This window comes from Wyeomyia smithii, chromosome 3 (genome assembly GCF_029784165.1).
Source record: "Wyeomyia smithii strain HCP4-BCI-WySm-NY-G18 chromosome 3, ASM2978416v1, whole genome shotgun sequence".
Lineage (NCBI taxonomy): Eukaryota > Metazoa > Arthropoda > Insecta > Diptera > Culicidae > Wyeomyia > Wyeomyia smithii.
In genome coordinates, this window is record NC_073696.1 from 172,150,178 (window position 1) to 172,173,305 (window position 23,128).

The following is a 23,128-nucleotide window of genomic DNA, read 5'->3' on the forward strand; positions in this document are numbered from 1 at the left end:
ATATAGTCTAGTTGCCCCATAAGGAACCATTCAAATATTACATAACGCGGAATTTGGCAATTTTCAATAACCACTCACCCCCACGTAACGCAATTTTACATGTTGACACACGCAAAGTAACGCTTCGCTGAATACCCCCCATCCCTGAGCGCGTTATGTATTGTATGAATGATCCCTAAGCCCCTATTGAATTGTTTTGCAATCGGACTATTACTTTGCCTGTTATGTTTAAAAATGTGAAATCCAGCTATGAAAAGGAACATATTCCGAAGACTACTTGAGCTCACTCACTTTTCTCAGAGATGGCTGACCCGATTTCCACAAATCTAGTGTCAAACGATAAGTCTAGCTGCCTCATAACACCCTATTGAATTTTACTGTAATCGAACTTAACTTCGTCTGTAATGTACCGAAATGTGAAAATCAAGAAACATCATTACAAACATCGTGCTCTTCCCCATCTTGAGACGAAAGTTATTGAAACGTTGGAAATTGAAGTTCAAACTGAACTTGGGATTTTATTCATTGCCGCAGCATATTTACCATTTCAAAGCACACGCGAGCACAAAAATTATTTTAAAGGTGATTTACAAAAACTCACCAGAAATCGTTCGAAATTTTTTATAATCGGCGATTTTAACGCTAAACATCGATCATGGAATAATTCTCAAAGTAATTCCAATGGCAAAATTTTATTCAATGATTGTTCTTCAGGATACTATTCTATTTTGTCTCCGAATAGTCCTACATGCTTTTCTTCTGTAAGAAACCCTTCAACAATTGATTTGGTGCTAACAGATCAAAGTCATGTATGTAGTGATTTGATCACACATGCTGACTTTGATTCTGACCATCTTCCAATAACTTTTTCTTTATCACATGAATCAGTTTTAAACCCTATGAGCTCTGTTTTTAATTATAACAAGGCTAATTGGGAAAGATACAAAACTCATATTGAGAGAAATTTCAATAATGAGCTTGATTTGCAAAACGAAGTGAATATTGATTCCGCTTTGGAAGCATTAAAATGTGCAATTGTTGATGCCAGGAATTATTCTGTTCCAAAGGCTCAAGTGAAATTGGATTCACCAATAATTGACGAAAATCTTCAACTTCTAATTCGTTTGAAAAATGTCCGCAGACGTCAATATCAACGTTCTCGTGACCCTGTTTTCAAAACTATTTATAAAGATTTACAGAAAGAGATTAAACATAGATTTACTCTTCTGAGAAATCAAAATTTTCAGACTAAAGTTGAAAAATTGAAACCATATTCAAAACCCTTTTGGAAGCTGTCGAAAATTCTTAAGAAACCTTCAAAGCCTATTCAAGTTTTAAAATATGGTGAACGTTTTCTTGTATGCAATGAACAAAAGGCTCAAAGACTTGCTCAGCAGTTTGAGAATGTTCGTAACTAAAATTTGAATTTTGTGAGTCCAATTGAAAATGAAGTCACACGTCAATTTGATTTAATTTCTTCCCAGAATTTTTTACCTGCAGAAATAATTGAAACTAACTTGAATGATATTAAATCAATTATTAAAAATTTCAAAAATATGAAAGCACCTGGTGACGATGAAATCTTTAATATACTAATCAAACATCTCCCTGAGAGCACAATGGAATTTTTAGTGAAAATTTTCAATTGCTGCTTCAAAATTGCATATTTTCCCAAATTATGGAAAAATGCAAAAATTACTCCAATTTTAAAACCGGATAAGAACCCAGTTGAAGTTTTAAGTTATCGACCGATCAGTTTGCTTTCTTCAATAAGTAAACTGATTGAGAGAATTTTTCTTAACCGAATGATGTCACACATCAACGAAAATTCAATTTTTGCAAATGAACAGTTTGGATTTCGCCATGGGCATTCCACAACTCATCAATTGCTCAGAGTTACTAATATGATACGAGCTAACAAATCTGAAGGTTATTCCACTGGAGCTGCTCTATTAGACATAGAAAAAGCATTCGACAGTGTTTGGCATAAAGGTTTAATTGCGAAATCGCAAACTTTTAATTTTTCAATTTTCCTAATCAAAATTTTGAAAAATTATCTTACTGATCGAACTCTGCAGGTTGTCTATCAGAATTCAAAATCTGATAGATTTCCTGTCAGAGCAGGTGTGCCTCAAGGTTCTGTCTATAACATATTCACTTCAGATCTTCCTGATTTGCCTCCAGAATGCACAAAGTCATTGTTCTGCGATGACATTTCCGTAAAAGGAAAAAGCCTTCGTGTCATATGCAGTCGATTGCAGAAAAGTTTAGATATTTTTTCTTCCTACTTGCAAAAGTGGAAAATCTCTCCCAATGCTTCTAAAACTAAAATTTTTCATCATAAGCCTAGGGCTTCTTTCCTCAAGCCAAACAATAATCACGTTGTCAAGATAAATGGGGTTATTTTAAGTTGGTCTGACAAGGTTAAGTACTTGGGACTAATTTACGATAAAAAACTTATTTTCAAAGAGCACATTGAGAGTATACAAGCTAAGTGCATCAAATATACGAGATGTTTATATCCTCTCATTAACATGTAACCTGTACGGTTGCAATTTTAGCATCGAGTGGAAAATTTACCTAATTTTGTGTAATGCCACTCGAGCGTGTACGCGTAAAAGTAACCCTCATTTTGGGTACCGCTGCGAGAGAGTGTATATGTGAAAATTACCCGCACTTGAACACCCCCGCAGCAGCGTGTACCCAACATGACAACTGTCACCACTTGCGCTGAATATCGTTCACATAAGTTTGTTTATTTTTGTTTAAATTCGTTCGTTTTTTCGTTTGTGAACGATATTGTCGCGTTAGATAGGTTCGATAATTCTTATGTCATGTTTGTAGATAAATTGTTAGGGTTAGATAGGCCGGTATTTTCCTCTAGCTGCGAAAAAGTGGTGCTGAATCCAGTCTCGGCGGGTATGTTGTGGTCGGCAGCCATCGCGGGATGATGAGTTTAGCCTCGATCGTGATCAAGCACACACGCGTCATTTTTTTTTGTCCGGTTCAAGTGCGCGTTTTAACTGTTGGTTGTTTACAGTTTGTGTGTAGTGAAAGCGAAGGTTGTTCCGCTTTGCAACGAAGGTTGTTCCGTTGTGTCACGATCGAGTGCGCGAGTTTCGGTGTTTACTTGCTCGCCGGATTGGCAGTGTTCGCTACCCCGGCTAATCGTCAAGGAGGAAAAAACACCGCCCGCCGACGACTGCTGCAGGAGCAGCTTGGAAGCAACACCAGACGACCACAATTGGAAAACTTCACCACCGCAGCTAGAGGAAGGACGAATAAACGCGATAAGTCTTTCTGTTTTATTTATTCGTTTGTTTGGTTTTTGTTCTTGCATTCTAGCAAGAATCTGAAAGTGCATAGGGGTACAACTAATAATTGGCGCACAGCCAAATACCACACTGAAAAAAATATTTTTCATAGGAAAATTTTTTTTTTTTTTGAGTGTGGGGTACCTCTATCAAAAATCGGATTTTTGCTAGAATTTTTGTTACGCAAGTGGTGAGGTTTCTTCCGCAATATTGTTCGCGGTCGTATTGTTTATTTATTTATTATTGTTATTTATATAATTTATTAAATATTTATTGTATATATTTATTTATTTTTGTTTTCCGAATCGGTGGGTTTGCGTTGGTTTTGGTTGAACTGCCGAGTTGTAGAAAGCTTGAGTCTTTCCCAGTCAAGGTGGTTGCCAACCCTAAAATTTTAATCCGATTCGAAACATTTTTTTAATTCAGCTCAAATTCCTGAAATATAAGGGAATCGTTAGTGGGCGGAAAAAATAATACAAAGTTTCATACCGTGTCAATACTTCATGCTGTGTGCTTTTGAGTTCTTTTCCAAGAACATTGAGAAAATGGCAATGATGGTTGAAGAGCTCAACAGAGCTTATTGGTTGATGCGGGTTGACCATTTGCATTTCGACGAACTAGATTTTGAGTTGAGCTCGCGGAATGTTGTCGTCTCGGCTGATTCGGATCCATCTGGGGTTCAGCGGCAGCGTCGTTTACGGGGATTGTTGGCCGAAGAACGGTCGTCTCCGGTGGAACACTTGCGCGTGTTTCATGGGGATGCTGCGGAAGAAATGGAGATCTGCCTTAGGAAGTTGAGTTCCATTAAGGAAGATCTCCGTTATAGATGCCCAAACAAGGAGGCCTGCCGAACAAGGTTACTCCATCTGGGGTCTAGACTTCAGATAATCCACAAATACACAGCAGGGGAGGTCAACCAGGAAATTTTGGGTTTGTTGGCGGAAGTTGCTGCTACATATCAAAAACATTTTGATTTGTCGGCAGTGCTTCCTCCAATTGAAAATGCTGGGGGAGGTGGAGCAGGTTTGGGAGATTTGCTGGGCACGATCGTGCCACCAACACAAACGGCACCCATTTCCCCGCAAAGTGTAGGATCTGGTCCGCTTGTAGGAGAAGATGTTGGTACTGTCTTGAGCGAGTTAAGGGACGAGATTCGACTTTTACGTCAGTAATCAGGATAGAGCTCAGGCGGCTGAGAGGTCTGATAGTCTTTTGGAAGCTACTCAGACGCTAATGGGCGGGATTGCTTCACTGAACACGATTGCTTCAGTTTTAAGAAAGACGGTTCAAGAAGTTGTCTCACTTCGTGAATCCGTCAGTGAACCTAGGGCGCTGGTACATTCTAAACCAGCTGGCGTTCCCGAGATTGATCTGCAGACCGATCTGGACGAAAGACGTGAGACGGACCAAATCGAAGAGCCAGAAGAACCAAATTAACCAAACCGTGGTGGAAAAGTTACTCCTGGACTTTCTGAAAGATCGATGTCCGTCGCTTCCGATTGAGAACACGAAACCAGCTTTACCAGTTATTCAGTCGCAGGCCCCACAACACAATGTGAATGGTAGGTCAAGCCCGACAGGTGGGCGTTTTCCTTTGCCCAATCATACGGGTAATGAAATACCATCCTGCTCGGGGTATCATTACAATCGTCGACCACAGCGTGTTTCCGATTGGAAAATCGAGAAATACGCTGGGACAGATGATGGGCTAGGACTGAATGAATTTCTGGACTCCGTAGAAAATTATGCTCAGTGCGAGCAAATTTCAGAGGAGGAGCTGTTCAATTCTGCAATGCACCTACTCACTGACAATGCTCTTACTTGGTATCGGGCTATGAGATCGCAGAACAGGCTTTACAACTGGAACCATTTGGATGTGAGCTTAAGGCAAATTTCGTTCATCCGGAACTTGACGCCGCTCTCAAATCAAAGGTTACCCAGCGCCTGCAGATGCGAAACGAGTGTTTCCTGGATTATTTCCAGGAAATGGAAAAAATATTTCGTGCTATGACGGTTCCCATGACACCGAGCGAAAAACTCGACGTGCTCAAGCGGAACCTCAGGCCGGACTATAAGCAAGTTTTAATTTCAAAGCCAGTGAGTACGCTTGCAGAATTGATGACTCTAGGTAAATCGATTGATGCGTACAAAACACCGAATTACCGAAAAGTGTTCGGTTCTCAAAAGGAAGTCGCTGCTTATTCGGTAAATCCACCAATTGACACCTCGAAAAAGGACCAACCAAACAGAAAGGGAGGTGGTTCGAGTAACAGCCATGTTGAAACCAAAATATTTTGGAGCAAAAACTTCCAAAAGGATAGTTTGGCTTCCAAAACGCCGTCTGAAAACACGAAGAAAAAGCCAGGTGTTCAGACGGAAAAGAATCTTGTCGAGAGAAATTCGAAACCGGAATCCAAACAAAAGCCGGTGATTTGTCTCGACTATCTGGTGGAACAGCATCGACCTCCTAGTCTCTGAGTCTGTTACAACTGCGGTGGTACTGGACACGAGCATGAGGCGTGCAGAAATCCAAGACGAGTCTTCTGTATTTTGTGTGGATTCAAGGGTTTCGATGTCTCTCGCTGTCCCTACTGCTTAAAAAACGGGATTCGTACTAACTAAAGTCGCAGTTTTGTAAGGATGTGCGCCCCATAGAAAGCCTAAAATTAGACCCCCAAATTTACAACAGTTTTCGACCAGCTCATGATGATGATTATCGTGATCCGTTTTTTGTTGAAACCATCATCCTTGATGATCCGTCCGATAATCGTCCTTCCGTTTTTGTCGCAGTATATGGCCATTCCTTCAAGGCCGAAAATGTACCGAAAATTTTCCAAAAGTCCATTGAAAGGTTTGGAAAGGCCAGTTGAACTTCGTTCAGCAAATGGACAGACCTTACCGATCCTTGGACAAATATATCTTCCGTACACTTTCCAAAACAAGACAAAGGTTATTTGCACCCTTGTAGTGGAGCAATTAACAGTTTCTTCAATACTCGGTATGGACTTTTGGCGCGCCTTTGGAATAACACCCGAGTTGCAAACTTGTGCTCTGTTGAACTTAGGTTCGGAACGGGACGAAGAAGTAGAGATTGATGCTCCGAGTGAGTCTATACTTACTCCGGAACAGATGGCCTGTATCGAACAGGTTACGACCTGTTCTCAGGCTGTAGTGCCCGGAAAATTGAATACGACCTCGCTAACAGAGCACAGGATCGTAATTAAGGAAGAATTTCAAAGTGCCGCGCCTGTTTGTCGATATCCTTATAAAATGAGCCCAAGAAAACTGTCTAAAGTCTGGGAAGAAGTCGACCGTTGGCGTTCTATGGGTATTATTGAAGAGTCAGATTCCGATTGGTCTTTGAATATTGTCGAAGTGACCAAACCAGACGACTCTATTCGGCTTTGTCTAGATGCCCGGCCTCTTAATGAGCGTACAGTACGTGATGCATACCCTCTGCCACATCCCGGGCGCATTTTAGGAAGCCTGCCTAAAGCCAAGTACCTGTCTACTATAGACTTAAAGGAGGCTTTTCTCCAGGTTCCTTCGGCTAAGGGCAGTCTTTACTGCTTTCAGTGTGCCCGGCAGGGGTATGTTCCAATTTACTCGTCTACCCTTCGGTCTTGTTAACAGCCCTGCCACTTTGGCACGTTTGATGGACCAGGTGTTAGGACGAGGAAAGCTGGAACCGTACGTCTTCGTTTACCTCGATGATATCATCGTGGTAAGCGAAACGTTCGAGCATCACCTACAATTACTCAAAGAGGTGGCCCAATGTCTAGCCAAAGCCAATCTGACGATAAACCTGGCTAAATCCCGTTTTGGGGTTCCAGAGTTAAAATTTCTTGGCTATTTGTTGAATCAGGAAGGTCTGAAGGTCAATCCTGACAAAATTCAGCCGATACTCGATTACGAGCGGCCGGTGACGGTTACCAAACTGCGCCGATTTCTTGGAGTGTGCGGTTACTACCGGCGTTTCATTGATCGGTTTAGTGAGGTAACCCCACCATTGACGGACCTCTTGAAAACAAAGACCAAGAGTATTGGCTGGAACTCCGAAGCAGAACTCGCGTTCCTGAAGGTAAAGGAACTTTTAGTCACTCCTCCAGGGCTTGTCCCGCCAGATTTTTCGAAGGAATTTATTCTGCAGACAGATGCCAGTGACACTGCTGTCGCGGCTGTTCTGGTGCAACAACATCTAGAGGGGGAAAAAGTGGTAGCTTATTTTTCACATAAGCTAACCACTCCCCAACGGAATTATCACAGCACCGAAAAGGAAGATCTGGCGGTGATTATGGCGGTTGAACACTTCCGAGGTTACTTGGAAGGTTATCATTTTCGACTTGTCACTGATTCATCAGCCATTACCTGGATACTGAAGACCAAATGGAAAACCAGTTCGCGCCTGAGTCGGTGGAGTTTGGAACTACAACTCTACGACATGTCCATTGAACACCGGAAAGGTAAGGACAATGTCGTTCCGGATGCCTTATCCCGGGCTGTAGCAGCCATTTCGGCATTGTCCACTTCAGACTAGTATTGTTCCATGAAGTCTAAAGTTTCAGATAATCCTGATGATTACCCTGACTTTAAAGTTGAAGATGGTAAACTTTTCAAATACGTGGCCTCGAAAAGTGTACCATTCGACTCTCGGTTTAGTTGAAAATTGGTCCTAACCCCCGAGTGTCGAGAAGAAATCGTGCAGCTTACTCACGATGAATTGCTTCATGTGGGATACGATAAAACGATTCACGAGGTTCAAAAACGCTATTTTTGGCCTCGTATGGGACCAGAAGTTCGCGAATATATTCGCCAATGTGGGACCTGCAAAGAGATGAAAGCACCATTCACCTCAGTCCAACCCGAAATGGGTCAGTCACGCACAACCGGTGCACCGTGGCAGATGATTTCGGTGGACTACATAGGCCTACTTCCTCGAAGCAAACGGGGCAATCAACACTTGCTAGTCGTCCTCGACGTCTTCAGCAAGTACGTAATGTTGACCCCCGTTCGCAAAATTTGCAGCGCCTCACTTTGTGCGGTCCTACGCGAACAATGGTTCAACCGCCATGGAAGTCCGGAAATCATGTTGAGCGATAATGGTTCGAAGTTCATCTCCAGAGAATTCAGCCGATTCCTAAAAGAAACAAATGTTACACATTGGCTGAATTCGAGATATCATTCGCAGGCTAACCCGGTGGAACGAACGAATCGTTCTATAAATACGGCAATTCGCGCGTACGCCCGCACGGACCAGCGCAACTGGGATGCCCGCATTTCTGATGTGGAGCGCATCTTAAATACTACGGTTCATTCTTCTACCGGGTTTAGTCCTCATTTCGTCATCCATGGTTGCGAAATGGCATCAGGAGATGACTACTCCAGGATTTCCGGGGAGGGTGATCTGAAATCAAGACAAGACCAATTAGAGACAATCCGGGGTATTGTGGTTAAAAATCTTAGTAAGGCCTCAGAGGGTGCTCGACAGCAATACAACGGGCGACATCGCAAATTTGCGAACCCATTCGTAGTCGGTCAAATTGTTTACCGACAAAACATGAAGTTGTCGAACGCTCTCGAGCTTTATAACGCTAAAATTGGACCACAATACTTACCGGCGAAAGTTCTCGCCAAAAAGGGGTCTTCGTCTTACGAGCTGGTTGATCCTACCGGGAAAAATCTGGGTATTTGGCCAGCAAATCTTCTCAAACCAGCATAAACTGGTACAATTTTGTACCGGCGGCCTGCCTTTAAACGGATTGTTCATTTGGGAACATTTCAAAGGCGACCGCCGGATTACATTTGGACTGTCGGTCCATTTATGCGTTGCTCTACCTTCTTCTAGTGAATAGCAAAATGGGAGACTTACACTGCTGTTAGAAGGTTCTTCATTACCTTTGTTAAAATCTTGCGTGCTTTGCACTGGTGGCGAAGTAATAAATTATTCCGCTGAAGTTTTGCTTTTTGTTCCAAAAGCAGTCGTGATGGTGTAAATTTTAATTTTTGCCGGAATAGAATTCCGCGCCTTTGGAAAAAAAACCCACGCACTGGCACTTGGAAACAGAAGGCAAACAACCGAAAACCCATCACTTCGCCTTGTTCGGTGCCATTGATTTGGTTTTCACCAGAGGGAATTCACTGCTGTCAAATTCCATATATGTGTGCGTTATCGCAGATCAACTCTGGTCCATGACGTTTGTTGGTCCATGATGTTTGTAACTATGAACAATAATGGGGGAAAAAGGGGAAAAATATCACTACACAACACATTCATGAAAGTTTTCCGCGGTTTCTCGCGTTTTGATAAAAATCGTTCCAATTCTATAATATTTCACATCGATCAATTTCATGACTAAAAAGAACAAAAACCAAAACAAACGCCATGTTGCCGAATATGTTGGTTACACGATGTTTGACAGATAGATCCCCCCTGGTTTTCACCCCTCTTCAGCGGGGACTTTTTACAAATTTTTGCCTTGTTTGGGCGTTTATTCTTTGCACAAAACACTTTTCCCCTCTTCTATGGGGATAAACACGCACGCGCAACGTATTTTCGCCGCGAGAAACCGTCGCGATAAGCCAAAATCGCGAAAACCGGAATGTGAACGGCGAGTTTCCATTCCGGTTTGTTTACATAAAATATTCATTGATCATTCCGCATAGGAATGACGTCATCGCCGGTTGACGTCTCCAAACGATGCCGTGCTGCCAGAAACGATAAGATGGATTCGGATTAGAAACTGATCGTTTGTGGTAAGGCAATGTAATGTATGTACGGTGTGGCAGAATGTGGATATGTATGAATGTGCGTCATCGGAACCGAATGTTGTGTATTCGGAGTCTTGCATAATACTGGGGTTTCAGATTTTAACCACCAGGGTGATAAAATTGAATTCCTTAGGGAATATTTTTATTATTTACCGCATTATGCGAGAGACATTCCTTGGTCCCTCTCAAACGTCTCAGTATGGGAGATGCTTTTGAGATGAACAGGGACAGAAAGACATGGTCCAGAATGTTGACGATGACGTGGGCTGGGTGCCAGACGGAGTGCGTGAATGTATGATTGGATATGCATGAGTGAGTGAATAAAAGTTGGTGTGGTTGAATGAGTAGCAATGTTCTAGAGTTAATTCAAGATGTGAGTCGAATTGCAAATGGCGATTGGAATGAAAGGATATGTTTGAAAGAGAAAATAGAATGAGTGGTTCGGAAATTAACTTTAGCTCAGGTATCGAGTGTTGGCACCGTAAGAACACGCGAGTTGGACAGTCGATAAAAAAAACCGACAACCGTTCCCCTGCAAGTCAGAACCGTACAAAACTAGTACTGGGACTTGCAGTATTTTGGGAAGATGAGTTGTCTTGAAGAATGGATTAGAATTGGATTTCAAGTTCAGGCCTTGATTGGGTCAGATGATAGCTGACTGCTTCTCGCTTTGCGAATGCTTTCAGAATTGCACTTCACACCAAGACCAAACAATTTCAACGATTCGGAGCTCCGGTCGATTAGTTTTTGGAATTGTTTATTTGTAAATTACGGAAGGAATAATAGGGATAGCAGATTTTGTACATATTTATTTATTTATTTGTTTATTTATTTATTTATTCATTCTCCGTTTATTATTGTTATCGGTGTTAGGTGTTAGGTTAGTAAAAAAAATATTGTCAATTTTTTTCCACTCGGTGTGGGCGAGATTGTAACCTGTACGGTTGCAATTTTAGCATTGAGTGGAAAATTTACCTAATTTTGTGTAACGCCACTCGAGCATGTACGCGTAAAAGTAACCCTCATTTTGGGTACCGCTGCGAGAGAGTGTATATGTGAAAATTACCCGCACTTGAACACCCCCGCAGCAGCGTGTACCCAACATGACAACTGACACCACTTGCGCTGAATATCGTTCACACAGGGTTGCCAATGTTCCAGTTTAAACTGAATTCCTCCAGTTTTTTCCAAGTAATCCAGCCAAACAGTTTATTCCCAAAATCTTCCAGTTTTTTCAGATATTTGCCAGTTTTATCCAGTTTTTTATTCACTCAAGCTCCGATTAGTTTTCGGAAATATTTTTCAAACGGAAATTTTGTAGATTGATAAATTATTATGACAATTCTTAACAAAGGGTGGCGAAAAAATTTTCAAAATAAAATTCCCTGATTTTCCCTGAAATTTAACATAAATTTCCCTGATATTTTTCAGCATTCGGCACAAAAAAGTACAACGTAGATCAACGCAAATCCGAAATCACAGTGAATAAAGTATAATCGGATATGAAACCCAACACTAGATGTCCCGAATTAATCTTTTGTCTCCTCTATATCTCCTCTATAACTTAATTTTGAGATAGATTGATTGCGTAATTTTAAATTTTGTTGCTGTTAAAGGTAATTTTTCAGTCCATAATTTTAACAAAATGTAACAAAACAAGACAGTTCCGATTAAAATGAGTAATTTTTTGCGAAGAGTTATCTCTTATGATCCAAAACTGACACTGTCTGGGTTCAATCCCCGTAACAGAAAAGCTCCTTCACAATCTTTTTTTCCTTTTTTCTAAATTTATTTGGGATCCAGTTTTTTCCAGTTTTTTCTTCAGCCTTATTCCAGTTAAATCGAAAATTTTACTGGCAACTCTGCGTTCACATAAGTTTGTTTATTTTCGTTTAAATTCGTTCGTTTTTTCGTTTGTGAACGATATTGTCGCGTTGGATAGGTTCGATAATTTTTATGTCATGTTTGTAGATAAATTGTTAGGCTTAGATAGGCCGGTATTTTCCTCTAGCTGCGAAAAAGTGGTGCTGAATCCAGTCTCGGCGGGTATGTTGTGGTCGGCAGCCATCGCGGGATGATCAGTTTAGCCTCGATCACGGTACGAGTGACACGCGTCGTTTGTTTATGTACGAAAAGTGCGCGTTTTTAACTGTTTTATTTTTACAGTTTGTGTCCCGTAGGAGCGAAGGTTGTGCCGTTCTTTTTTGAGACCAACGAAGGTTGTCCCGTTGGCCCGTGATTTGAGTGCTTTTTTTGTGTTTGCTCGCCGGAGTGGGTAAGCTACACGATTTGCTACCCCCCTGGCTAAGTGCCAAGGAGTTTTAAACACTACCCCGCCGGAGTTCGTTGCAGCAGGAGCTGTTGGGAACGGCCATCCCGACAACGAGAAGCAACGTCCCCGCAGCACCCCCACCACCGACAGCAAGAGAAAATTAGGAATAAAAAGCGATAAGTTTTTATTTTGTTTATTTATTTTGTTTTCCTTTTGTGTTCTAGTGAAAGTCCGAAATCCGATAGAGGTACACGCCGCCCTGTAAAAGAGGGTCTGCCGGGCAAAATCAAGTAACCCGAAAAGTAGCCAACTGCCTTCTGCAGTTGGTGATATTAGTGTGTAGGGTAACCCCCACTAATAAACAGGAATTCTAAACTTTGTTTAAAGAACAAACTTTTGATTTACAAACAAATTTTTAGACCAGCAATGCTTTATGCTGTACCGATCTGGTCAAGTTGCTGTTCAACAAGGAAGAAAACGCTCCAAAGGATTCAGAATAAAATTTTGAAAATGATTTTTAAGCGTCCTCCTTGGTTTGGTACACTCGAATTACATAGACTTACTGGTGTTGAACCATTAGAAGCTATGTCAAATAAAATTATTAACAATTTTCGACAAAAATCGTTGCAATCCTCAATTGCTACGATAAGCTCTCTTTATAGCCTATGAATTAGCATTTAAGTTGTTTGTAAGTTTACTTTCCTTTCTTGACAAGTAGGTTTAAATCCCTACGAATGATAAGTCCTAATTGCGAAAGCAAACAAATCCTAACAATTAAAATTACTAACAGTGTTGAGAAGTCACCATTTGTGATTGGACACACATACTCATTATTTACTAATATTTATCATAAATACTTAAGCTACTAACAAATCCCCTATTAAAAAAAAAAAAGAAACATCATTATCTCAGAAACTACACAACCGATTTGATCAATATTATTATCAGATGAGCGGGCTAGTTAAGGGTTAACTGATGAATTATGATTGTACACGTGGTTTCGAAGTTTGGCTGCCCTAAACGTTCTCATTTCATTTGATTATAATCGAACTTAAGCAACCGTTATGTAAAATCTAGAAAATCTATAACGAGCGTCTTAGCAGATTGAACCGTTATGTATTAAATTGTTAATGAAACAACGAAAGTCTATTATCTCAAAGATTACGTGACTTATTTGATCATAACTAGTGTCATACGAACGAGTCATCTCTCAAACTTGCAAATAACAAACTTCATAACAATTTGGTATGTGGCTCAAAAGTTATGGAAAGAAAAGAAATTCAAAGAATATTTAAAACTATACCTGCTTTGATCGATATATGTGGCCTCAACATAAATAAAATGTGGTATCGTACTATTTGAACGTTCCAAATTCATTGATTCCTGGCGATGTGTTTAAAGTCCTTAAATGCACGACGAATCGGCCATAGGATATGATCAAAGTCAAATAACAAATCGTTTGAAATGATTGGTTTTATTGAAATGACAACATCCTCGACTTTTGGCTTCTGTACATCACCTTAATTCTGAATATATTCATATTGGGTGGTATTCGGTCATTTCCAGCAAATTTTCTGACATCAATCTGACACCGGAAATACTCATATTGGGATGTATTTAGTCATTTTGGTTGTTTTCCAGAAACTAAAAGTGGTCGTCTTTAAATTCAAAACGGTGTCAAGGGTAAATGTTTGGTTTCTATGCATATCAATAGCACAATAGCTCGGTTACGGAAATATCCATATTGGTCATTTTCGACTGTTTCCTATAAGTTGCCATTTAGCGATTCAAAATGGTGCCTGAGGTCAATTGTTAGTTCATTGCATCATTCTGATTCCAGAGATACTCATATTGGATGGTATTTGGTTATTTTAGGCTGTTTTTCACAAACCGGAATTCGCCATCTTGGATTTCAAAATGGTATTTAAGATAATTTCTGGCTTCTGAGCGTCATTCTGATTGAAGAAACACCCATATTGGGTGTAATTCGATCATTTTCGGCTGTTTCCCAGGAACCGGAAGTCGCCAACCTAGAATCCAAAATGAGATCTGTGGTCGATTTCAGCTGCTGTGTACCATTCTAGATCCGGAGATACTTATGTTAGACGGAAATCGGCCAATTTTGGCTATTTTCCAGAAACCACAAGTTGCCATCCTACAATTCATAATGGTGTCTGCAGGTGATTTGTGGCTCCAGTAATTGTGCCTGAGGTCGATCATGGAACATGTTCGTTACCACTAAAAACATTCACCTGCCAAATATGGTTTAATTTAGTTGATTAGTTCTCGAGATATATGTACTTGTACTTCAAGAAAAGGGAAGGGCGTCGAACCGTTATGGACATATTTGTTACCCTTTAAAACATCCACATGCCAAATTCGGTTTCATTTGCTTGGTTTGTTTTTGAGTTGTACAGAAATTTATGTTTCATTTGTATTGGACTCCTCCTTTCCAGAAGAGGGAGGGGTCTCAAACTATCATAGGAACCTTTATCGGGACCAAAAACCTCTAGGTGTAAACAGGGTAAGACCGCCCTGCGGGGTAAGACCGCCAAACGTAGTTTTACTACCAAGTTATATAATAATTGAAAAATTTCTTTAGCGTGTCTGTTACAGTATAATTACATAACATTTTGCACCCTTTCTGCTTTGATAGTGCGCAAACGGTCACAGAAATAATCAAAAACAACCTTTCGGCTGGCAACCGGTCAATGCGCTATTGTTTTGCGGCAACGGGACTTAAGGTTTTTTCTGTCTAAAAATCTATTGTTTTGTTTGTGAATATACGTTGAATCGGTTGCCTCAATCTGTCTCCTTTCGGAAATATCGAAAGCCGTGAGGAATCTTTTAATTTTGACTACTTTTCCGGTGAAATTTGAAAATGTTTCTCTGGGGGTAAAGCCGCCCACTCTACATGGGGTAAAACCGCCACGTATAAAACTGTTTGTTGTTTTGCTTCGAGACTCAAATGCATCGACACTACAAAAGGAATGTTTACAGGATCAGTAAAGCAATTTCAAGCCATATAAGACAACGATGCTAATCGACCATTTTCGATTTGGTTAAAGTTTCCTAGTAATATTTTTTTAACAAGACTAATTTTTGAAAAAAGTTAACTTGTGTAAAGATGGTATTAACGAACAAAAAAAAATATTAGAGCCAGAACGGTTTGTTTGATCGGTATGACGTTTCTGGCAGAGTTCAAAATAGTAGTTAATAGAAGTTTTGTCCTTCCGAAAAGAGTATACACTGTAAAAAAATTTAAAGGAAAGAAAAAATAATAGAGTTAAATTTTTTTTTCAAAATAATCATGCCTTTGCCTGCAAAATCTACAAAAGGTTTGCTCAACTTTGATGGTTGTTGGATCATGGAGTAATAAAAGTTTGAATAGCTCAAATTTTGTAAAGAAAAATTTCGTTCGTTCGGTTCGTTTGACTAGTATAGAATCGTTGGTAATGTTACAGATAGTAATTTTGTTCTTCAAAAAAAAACTCAAAAAAAATCAAAAAAATAATAATTATTATTATTACTTCATATATAATAAGTCTTTGAAAAAATCATACAGACAGGTTTAATGAGTATTTATTTTAAGCAGGTATATTATAAAATGAATATCTTGAAAAACCCCAATTCTGAAATATCTATTCATTTTGAAAACCGCAAAAAGTTATTCAAACATTGATTCGAACTTGAATATTTAAAAAATAAAAACAGTTAAAACTTAAAAAAAAAATTTCTAGTTTTTCACAGTGTATAGTCAAAAAAAAAATACCAACTACAACTTTGCCAAAGACACTCCACCGATAAAACCAACCGTTTTGGCCCTTAAAATATTTGTTATCCTTTTTAGATGGTGGGCGACCTTACCCCGCTGGTGGGCGGGCTTACTCCGGATGAAGAAGTTCTGCAAATTTTCAATGAATTTTTAAAATCAAAAAAAAAAAACTGGAAAATAAACAAAAATATTACATAAATGCTTAAGGTGGCGGTCTTACCCCGCTTACCCCTACGTACAAATTTTCACGTCGATCGGTTCGGTAGTTTTCGAGCTTATATGGATCAAACAGACAAACAGACTGACAGACAGACCGGACTACATTTTTATAAGTATAGGGACCATTCATTAATGATATCACGCGTTAAGGGGGGAGGGGGAGGGGGATTCAAATATTGTGACATTTTGTGACATATGGGGGAGGGGGGGTTAGCTTGAGTGTGACATCACATTTCAACCAAAAATAAATAAATAAAAGAGTAACATACCTAACCGCAGAGATCAACTCAGAACTATTTATAATATTTACATCATTCATTTATAGTTCTACGATCCCCTTTTTTGCTTAAGATTTGCTTTAAATAAAATAAATGACAATTTTTTTCTCCCTAAAAAAGCATAATGTTCATTAATCCGTTTCACCGTGCATGTTCATTTAAGAATGACAGCGCGATTTCATTAATTTTAAGTGTCTCTCAATCCAATCAATACAAAAATTGTGACGAAACGTAAATAAAAATGCTTGGTTATTGTAACATGTGGAGAGTATTTGGATTGCGAATTGATTGAAGAAGAGGAATTAAATATTGATGGTTTTTCAAAAATCAGCAATGATGCTGCAGTTAGTGTCTCGGCTTTCTATGCCGTCGATATGCGACTCCATCAGCAGCATCCTTGAACTAAGAACTAAACGCCTTTTCTAGTTATCTTCTATAATCTTCTTTTCCTTTTAGTTTCAGTTTTTCTTTCATTAAAATCGTTCTTATTAAGAAAAAATACATTCCTAACACATTTCTCGATTTCAATCAATTATCACCAAAGAAGGGGGAGGGGGATATGAAAACGTGACGTAATTAGAGGGGGGGGGGGTGGTTCAAGGAAGTTGTGACAACTTGTGACAAGGGGGAGGGGGGGGAAGTAATTTTTTCCAAATTTTGCGTGACATCAATAATGGATCGTCCCATAGATTACAACATCAATATTTAAGAACTTAAAGAGTGAATATACATTTATTGGATTGAAGCGTCCATGTAAATTTATTTTTACAAATAAAAGTTTATATGAGAAAGGCTGGGTCTGACCGCTAGGTGGATTAATTTAGGTTTTTATGTTTGAAATATACTTTTTCTAGATATGTGTGCTTGCTCATAGCATCGTCCTCTGGTCGCGTTAGTTCTCTGAGTTGTCTAGCAACTACATTGTTTTTTTTTCGAAGTATCTTGTTATCTCTTTAGACGTAATATATTCCTGTCTCAGCTCTATGGGTTCTTCTCCTGATATTGCCGCTAGAGCATTCAAGGGTGTAGACTTCGAACATCCGGTAGCTTTTCTCAGGGCTTGATTGATCGTAATCGCTAACTTTTTCCTGTTTGTTTCGCTGGCATTACAGTGTGCCATGCATCCAAACACGATCGTACTTCTCACTACCCAAGTAACAAAACTGGTTTTATGAAAGTTTTATAGCGCTTTTTTGGCTGTATTAACCGCTAAAAAACTTTGATAAAACCAATATTGTTACTTGGGTAGAGCTCTGTGGATTTGAGCCATAGTAGATAGGACCATTTTTTATTTCGCTCGAAACTTTCAGCATGTTTGTTGTATCAACAACTTTTCTTTGCAGTTCTCTCATATTCGGTCCAAAGCTGAGATATCTATCCATGGTAACTCCAAGATATGGATAAGTACGGACAGTTTCCAGGGTCATTCCGTTAATGGTTATATTTAACTCGTTGTTGCTGTGCTGAAATAGTAGTGCCTTCGTCTTTGTTTCATTGATTTGAAATTTTAACTCATCAGTTACTTCGGTGAATTTGTTAATGCTAGTTTGTGCCTTGTTATTCAGCTGTTCAAGATTCTTCGCAGTTACCATTATTTCGAAGTCATCTGCGAATTGCACGAGTTCCACTCCCTCTTCCTTTATTGCGTGAAGTGGTGCTGAGTATAGGTTAAACAACATTGGCGAAAGCACATCGCCTTGTGGCAGGCCATTGTTAATCCGTCGTGTCACGATTTCTTTCCTCATGTGGAAGTTTATTTTGCGATTTCTCAGAAAGCTACTTATCCAGGCAACAATGTCCTGTGTTATACCAAGTTTTAAAAGACGTTGTACAATCATTGTACTATCCATTGTATTGAATGCATTACTTTAATCGATAAAGATCATGGCAGTGAGCTTTTTTTCTCGTTTGTTTTTCTTGATAGTATTTAAAACGTATAAAATACATGTAGTCGTTGATACTCCTTTTCGAAAACCAAAAGACGTTTCTGGTAAGATTTGTTTCTCCTCTATTTGTTCTTTTAATCGGTCCAACACTGCTATGTTGACTACCTTTGTTAAGGTGGGAACTAGTGATATGGGCCTCTTCCCTTCAGGTTTTGTTTGGTCCCTCCCTGGTTTCGGAACCGCCACCACTTTTATGGTTTTTAGCTCATCTTTTACGTTTCCTCTCATCCACATTGCGTTGAGCTCTTCCAGTATGGATTTGATTACGTCTGGACTCAGTTTTTTTCAACATTTCGTATATGACTTTATCCTCACCTGGTGCCGATTTTCCTTTCGCTGCTAGGATTGAATTCCATTTTTCCATGGTCTGAATATCGCTACACGTCACGGAACCTATTATTGTGTTTGTCGCTGGTTCATTGGGTCCGAAATGTAGGTCTAAAAACGATTCAGTATCACTTCGACTGTCTTCTAAAATGTTGTTCTCCTTTCGCCGTACTCGTTTACCAGTTAATCTGCCTACTTTGGCCCAGAGCTCCCTAGAGCTAGTGAATGGTGTGATTTTTTCAGGAAATTCTTCAAATTTTTTCCTCGTTTCCTCCCTTTTCAGCCTCTGGAATATAGCAGCGTTCTTTTTGTAGTTCAGAAGGTTATCTAGACTGGAGCTTTTGTTGAATTTCATCCTCGCCTCTGTTTTTTGTTTCCAAGCTTTGTCGATTTCGTCTGTCCACCATGGCTTTGGTGTTCGGTTGTCTTTTATCCGGTTTGCTTTTTAAGCTTTTTTGACATGTTTTGCTAGATCTGCTATCGATTTTCAGTTAGCGCTCAACTTCCGAGCTGATCAGTCGATTCTTTACGAGCGAGCAGTTATTGGAAGTCGATCACGGGCTAATCGTACGTTTTATCGTTTCAAGTTTCGTTACGTCTCGCAATGCCGCGCCGCGAAAATACTTTTCGCGTGGACTATTCGCAGTTTACGAAGCAGCTTTCTCATGACGATATCCATAAGTTCGTTGTCCAAGAACTCGGTCTCACGCGGGAAAACGTGCTTCAACTTCAACCTAGCAAACGGCTAGCATGTACCTTTGTGAAGGTCAACAGCCTCGAGCTTGCCGAGAAGATTGTGGACCAGCAAGACGGTAAACATGAGTTCTTGCTTGACGGGAAGTCCTACAAGCTGCGAATCACGATGTAGGACGGATCGGTGGAAGTAACTATATTCGGCCTGCCCGAATGTGTATCCAACGATGAATTACTATGGGATGACCGGTATGGTGAGTTGGGTGGAATAACAACTGGTGTTCGTATCGCGCGCGTAGTAATACGGAAAAATATCCCTTCTCTAATAAAGATTGACGGTGAAGAAACTGCGGTGGCTTACAAGGGGCAGAGGCAAACTTGTCTGCACTGCCACGAATTTGCACACATCGGCATCCCATGTGTGCAGAACCGAAAACTGCTGGTCCAAAAAGTCGCAGCAGATCAATCCTACGCTAAACCTATTCAACCAACACCAACCAAACCTGTCGAGTTCAATTTTTTCACGAAAACCAACACCTGCGACCAACGCAGCACAGTTCCGTAAAATCGAGCAACAAAACACTTCGGTTGCAGCCCTAGCTCTCTCGAAAACTAAAATCACGATGCCTACCCCCGCAGGACCTACAACGAGGTCGTCTGGAAAGCAAACCGTCATCCATCTCACGCCGCTTCCAACCTCATATGGCACTGCTTCTCCCTACCACCGACCAGACGGCGATGAAACCGATAGCTCCCAAACGTCACTAGCCTCAAACAGCAGTCGAAAATATAAGAAATTACAAGCGCCACAAGGCAAAAAAATGAAGCACTCCGACGAAACTACCTTCAACGGCAACGAGTACGTTCGAGCTTCTGATGAAAAGATGCAGCAGTAATGGAGTTCACCAGCTGTAACATCGGAACAATTAATATTTACACTATTACCAATCAAACCAAGCTAAACGCTCTCCGAACATTCATTCGCACGACGGAACTGGATATTGTGTTTTTGCAAGAGGTCGAAAACGAACAGCTCAGTTTACCCGGATACAACATCGTTTGCAATGTTGACCATTCCAGACGAGGAACTGCAATAGCGCTGAAACAATACATTAAATATTCCCATGTAGAGAAAAGCCTGGAGATTAATCACACTGCGTGTACACAATACTACGATTTGCAATGTGTATGCCCCGTCCGGATCAGTCTATCGCGCCGAGCGGGAGCGTTTTTTCAAAAACACCGTTGCCTACTATCTTCGTCATCGCACCGAGCACTTTGTGCTTGGTGGCGATTTTAACTGTGTAATTCGGCAAAGCGATGCAACAGGCCAAAACTCCAGTCCCGCTCTTCAGACCACCGTCCAGCAGCTCCGGCTTCAAGACGTGTGGCTACAGCTTCGGCCGCGTGAAATCCAATACACATACATCACGCACAACTCTTCGTCCAGGCTCGATCGACTGTACGTCAGCTCTAGCCTCCAAGAACAGCTGAGATCAACTGATGTACATGTATGCTGTTTTTCGGATCACAAAGCCGTCACCGCCAGAATTTGCCTTCCTCTTCCAAACACTGCCCATGGGTAAGGTTATTGGTCACTTCACCCCCACCTTCTCACTCCCGAAAACATCGACGAACTCCAAATCCGATGGCAATATTGGACTCGGCTTCGTCGAAACTACCAGTCATGGATGCAGTGGTGGTTGTCTTGCGCAAAGCCGAAGATAAAGTCCTTCTTCAGATGGAAATCCAAACTCGCTTTTGATGATTTCTACCGGGAGCAACAACGTCTGTATGTGCTGCTCCGACAAGCCTACGACGGCTACCACAACAACCGTGAAATGCTGACTACCATCAACCGGGTAAAAGCAAAAATGCTCTCACACCAACGCCGTTTCTCCGAAATGTTCGTGCGAATCAACGAAACCTACGTTGCCGGCGAACCAATATCTACATTCCAGCTAGGAGAAAGAATGAGACGACGAACGACCATCGAGAGCCTGCGAAACGAAAGAGACGAAATAATCGACGATTCTGCAGCTGTCCAGGATCACATGGTGCAATATTTCTCCAACCTTTACGCCCGTGGGAATGTGGATGTAGTAGAGGAAGGAGACCCGTTTGCAATCCCAGAAAATGATATTTCCAACGACGCGTGTATGCATGACATTACCACAACTGAAATATTTTCTGCTATCCGTACGAGTGCGTCGAAAAAATCTCCGGGGCCCGACGGTTTACCCAAGGAATTTTATCTGCGCACTTTTGACGTCATTCATCGTGAGCTGAATCTTATATTGAATGAAGCGATACGTTCAAACTTCCCAGCACAATTTGTTGAAGGGGTGATCGTGTTGGTGAAAAAACGCGGAACGGGGGATACTGCGCAATCATACAGGCCGATCAGCCTGTGTAATTTTGATTATAAAACTCTTTCCCGCATGTTGAAGCAGCGGTTGGAAAATGTACTTCGTAGCCACAATGTTTTGACCGGCTCCCAAAAGTGCTCAAACGCCGATCGAAATATTTTTCAAGCCACAATTGCTGTTAATACAGAATCGCGCAACTGAAAACAAACCGGAGGAAAGGCAAACTGATTTCATTTGATCTCGATCATGCTTTCGATCGAGTAGACCAGCGTTTTCTATTCAACACAATGCGGACGTTGGGGTTGAATTCATCTTTTGTGGATCTCCTTTCCAATATAGCAGCAGCTTCATCGTCGCGACTGCTTATTAATGGTCACCTTTCTTCTTCTTTTCCGATCGAGCGATCAGTGCGCCAAGGGGATCCTCATTCTATGCATTTATTCGTGCTGTATTTACATCCTCTCTTGCGGCGTCTGGAGCAAGTGTGCGGAACAGATTTAATCGTTGCCTACGCTGACGATATCAGTGCGATAGTAACCAGTACAGAACAACTGAATGCAAGTCGTTGCTGATTAGCCGTCACTTACACGAGATCGAATCCCTTCCATATTACAATTCTGTTTGGTTGATGACTAACCCTTCACCTACAAATCCCGCCACAGATCTCCCTTGCCTAAAACAAATTCTAGACAACATTGCTAATTTTCTCTTCCAAATTCGCCCACATCCTTCCGCCGAACTTATCCACCGTTTCTTTGTACAAGGCACAGATAAACCAAAGGTGGAAATAACAACTCCTACCATCAACTGGCTTCGTGTGTGGAAGAATATTAGTAGTAAAAATCTATTGCCTTCCCAGCGCAGTGCTTTATACATCTACGTGAATCAAAAAGCCAATCACAAGCAGTTGATGCACACAATGAGACGAGCGGATACCAACGTGTGTACCAATTGCACAGCAGATGTAGTGGAAACCATTCAGCACAAATTTTTCGACTGTTTCAGAGTAAGAAATGCATTCAGATTTCTACAACAAAAATTGATGGAAATGAGTGGCGGTCGCACATTCGAGCAGAAGAACTTCTCTTTCCTTCACTAGAGGGAATTTCCTTTACAACAAAAATAATACTACTGAAGACATTAGTGGTTTATATCACCTTCATTGAA

General features: G+C 40.7%; 1 long non-coding RNA gene across 2 annotated transcripts; it reads right to left on the bottom strand.

Moving 5' to 3' along the window:
* Positions 1–3,610: 3,610 nt before the first annotated feature.
* On the bottom strand, positions 3,611–9,977 carry LOC129729787 (uncharacterized). Of its 2 annotated transcripts, XR_008728742.1 has the most exons (4): positions 9,694–9,977; positions 9,210–9,533; positions 3,804–4,076; positions 3,611–3,749 (listed from the first exon to the last, which is right to left on the bottom strand). It is a non-coding gene; the product is annotated as an uncharacterized LOC129729787 (long non-coding RNA). The 2 variants fall into 2 exon arrangements; XR_008728741.1 differs by having other exon boundaries at positions 9,210–9,977.
* Positions 9,978–23,128: the final 13,151 nt, after the last annotated feature.